At 33.1% G+C, this 3,924-nt stretch overlaps 1 long non-coding RNA gene across 1 annotated transcript; it reads left to right on the top strand.

Annotated features, from left to right (window-relative positions):
- The first annotated feature begins 2,800 nt into the window (after positions 1–2,800).
- Positions 2,801–3,924, top strand: LOC119665214. Its single transcript, XR_005251357.1, has 5 exons — positions 2,801–2,900; positions 2,962–3,213; positions 3,287–3,519; positions 3,578–3,792; positions 3,866–3,924. It is a non-coding gene; the product is annotated as an uncharacterized LOC119665214 (long non-coding RNA).

Genomic DNA, 3,924 nt, shown 5'->3' with positions numbered 1-3,924 from the left:
TATACATTAAGACTGAAAAGTTTTCGGAAATTCTCATTTAAAATTCGCGCGCTGTATATTTTTCGATATTTTAAGTTTATGTAGTTTGGCAGCACTGTCCTTAATTACTATGCCAAAAATGAGCGCGATATGTCAGACAGTTCGTTTACGGCAGCTGTTGAAACCAGTTCACCTCAGTAGTGCGTTGCGAAAAAAACAATGGAAAAAAATATTGAACAAAGAGTTTGCATCAAATTTTGTTTTTCGAACGAAATTTCGTGTGCAGAATCGTTGCGAATGCTACAAAAGGCTTATGGGGAATCAGTTTTATCGAAAACTCAAGTTTATGAGTGGTACAAAGCCTTTCAGGACTGTCGTACGACCGTCGAAGACATGCCGCGTTCTGGACGACCTTCGACCTCTACCACCGACGAAAACATTGAAAAGGCAAAGGAAATCGTGTTCAAAAATCCTCATGTGAGTGTTAGAGAGATAGCACGAGAGCTAGGCATCGGTCGTGAGATGGCTCGTTTGATTTTGGTGGACAATTTGTGTATGCGACGTGTCAACGCCCGGCTTGTTCCGATTCACCTCAATTTGTTCAACATTATCAACGATTTTAAGGCCAAACATTCAATAAATACCATCGAACAGCCACCGTATTCACCTGATCTTGCACCGTGTGACTTTTTCCTGTTTCCCAACCTCAAATTACCACTCAGAGGAACGCGTTTTGAATCCATAGAAGACGTAAAACAGAATTCGCAGAGGGAACTCAAAGCCATACCGGAAAGCGCCTATAAAAAATGTTTTGATGATTGGAAGAAACGTTGGCATTTGTGTATCGCTTCTAATGGAGCATATTTTGAAGGAGATAAAATAAATATTGATGAAGATTAAGAATTTTGCGTTTTATTTAAAATTTCCGGAAACTTTTCGGTCACAATGTATATTTAAGCCATAAAGAAAAATTGTGTACGGATTTAGAGGAAGGTGATTGTAAATGAAGTTAGAACTAGGTTAAATGGATGATTTAAGAGTAAACTTTATGTAGGCGGTTACTGTAAGCACGATTATACAAGGGGATTTCAGTGAAGGAGTGGGCTATGTCGTCCAAATAGAGGGCTAGGAACTGAGGAGGCATGTGCCTCATAGAGAGTAGCAGATCAGTGTGCAGTATGTTGTGTGAAGTATCGACGAGCTAAAGACAACAGAAAGTTATACAACCGCTCGATATTGGCAGTAGTATAGACAAAAGATATGGGTTAGTGTTACCCATCAGATTTGCGACTGTGGTTTATATAGTTGGGAAATATTTTCTTTTCAAATACGCGAAGACATTCCATTTGAGCAGAAGAAATACCAGACCATATGGGAAAGGAATAAGTAAAAAGGGGACGAATCAGTTACTTATAGAACAGAAGCTTGCACATTAAGTTGATTGTGACGCCGTAGGGCGGTAATACATTAGATTTCTTTGTATTTTGTCGAATGTGTTAGTACAAATAATATCTTAAAACTGTTCTATTTAAAAATATATTCGAAAAAAAGTAAAAAGGAAAATTATTAAAAATTTTTAACAACATTCTTAGTTTGTACCTCGAAGTTAATGACAAGTACATGAACTGCCCTAGAGACTAGTTGGAGATTTCTGGAGATGTCTGCTAATAGATTGCGTAATGTAGTTTAGTCCAACGCAAAAAAGAGTTTTTCTAATTTTAATATGCTTGCCCTAAAAAAACGTAAGTTTGAATGTCCGTCCTTAGTAAAAGCCCTCAGTTTCAATGTTGGCAATTATGTATGCCGTTGTTACTCTTTTGAAGTATACTCGTACAAGTACAAAATAAGTGTCTCATACATTTATTTTTTCCAATAAATATAAATTTTATGTGCTTTTCTTAATTTATTAATAAACGATTCATCTCTTGTTGTAACGACACACATTCGTCATTTGTTGTGCTGAGGTAATACTCAGTCGTGGTCCAGGTTGTTGTTATAAATTTCTTTATTGACTACTTCGAGATTTAAAGAGAAAGCCAAGGCTAGATAAAAAAATTCTAGCCTATTATGTTATAATATAAGTGGATACAAAAGGCTGTAGCCTATGGCGTCAAAATGCCGGCGACGTTTGAATTTTTATGGGAGCCTAGCAAATCCGTAGGAGCATAACGAGTTCGGTTCGCTGGCGCTAAGCAATTTTTCATATATATTCGGCGTCTATTTTTTGCACGTTCACAAATTGATGCATTTCTTCCTTAAATTCGTGCATTGAACTGCGAATTAGCGCCCCCTAGTATTAACGTTTTCTTAAAGTTTGTCTAGTCTTCTACTGGCTATGCGTGTAGATGTCGATGTAACATTTAAAAACTTGTTGCCTTGATTTATCAATGAAAGATGCGTAAAATATTTATTATCTACAAATATAAAAATATTGTATGCATACTTATTTATATTATTTATAAATTTATTTAAATTTAATTTATTTAAGAGAGTAATCTGTACCAAATCGTTACACGACACTATAAAGAAATTCACATTCAATTCTATTTTTTCAAAAATTATTTATTCAAAGTATCAAATACAGTAATCTGATCTTAATCAGCAATCAAATAAAATACATGGGAAAAAAGAACACAATGAAAACACTATTTTCCTATAAACTACTGTTTCATTTATCGTAAATTTAAAATTCACTAAACTTGCACACTGAAGCTTTCATTTTATTTATCTGACATATAAATGTCAAATTTTCTACTATAAAAAAAAAATTACTTTGAAATTATCTTAACATGAAAATTTAAAATTGTATATAACATATTAAAAAAATTCGGTTTCGCATTTTTCAAAATTCCTTTCGGTTTTCTATTTTTCGTTATTCAAAATTTTTAACTCTCTTGGTTTGAAAAATGTTTCCTAGAAAAGTAATATCTTATATCTGAATAAAGACAAAAATGATTGATTTTTCGTTCTTTCCATTTATAGAATATAAATCAACTTCCTCATTCTAAACAGGCGGAATTGTACCCACATAGAAGACAAACAGAATACTATAAGCAACTTAATCCACCCAGCACTCATCAAAGTAAAATGCCTGAGCATTCGTTTGATATGTTAAATTCAAGGACTATAATTCAAACACTCCCCATAAACCCAGATCGCATTGTACCCGCATCTAATTATCAAACGGAAATAGTCAGAAATAATTACTTTGGTTAGATCTGCTTTATGTTATGGGTAATAATTATTGCATATAGTATATTGATAAATTTCATTTACTGAATTCATCTGATGCATTTATGTTATATAGACGAGTAATCCTGAAGGGCATTTAGACACCACCAGAGATGCTCATAAATATAACTTTTTAATGCATGATTGGAACTATCCAAGTCGACAGTGTGAATTGTTCCAAAATTCAAAGAGCATTCTTCGATTTTGAAATATGTTAATTTATTGGTTAACTTTCGTGCTGATATCAAATCCATCCAGAATTGTGTTTCGATTTCGGTGATATGCTCATATGTCAAGTTGTGATGAGAGGTAAAACAGAAACGTCACTATTAGAGAGATGCTCTCATTAAAGTTAGTTTCATTTTAGTTACGGAAGAAGTTCTTGAAAATATTTCAAAGATAAAAGTGACACAACCGGCTTTACAACAAAGTCTAGTAAAATCATAATAAAATATAAATTAAAGTCGTCTGGCTATGTCATAATTTTTACTGAGTATTATAAACAATTTTATGACACTAATCAACATATCTTTACTCGAGTGTAACTCACTTCTTCAATAAATAAAACGAAACGAAACATAGGTAGGTTTTTAAATCGTTTCAATGGAGAATCTAAGTTTAACTTTTCGTCTCTTTTGACTATACTATGTTATAGGTATGGTGATTTTTTATGATTGATTGGAGATATCATTGAGGACTATTCATACTCAATTT

The sequence above is a fragment of the Teleopsis dalmanni genome, unplaced genomic scaffold (assembly GCF_002237135.1).
Source record: "Teleopsis dalmanni isolate 2A unplaced genomic scaffold, ASM223713v2 unscaffolded_contig_3974, whole genome shotgun sequence".
Classification (NCBI taxonomy): domain Eukaryota; kingdom Metazoa; phylum Arthropoda; class Insecta; order Diptera; family Diopsidae; genus Teleopsis; species Teleopsis dalmanni.
This window is presented reverse-complemented; position numbering and strand designations above follow the sequence as displayed.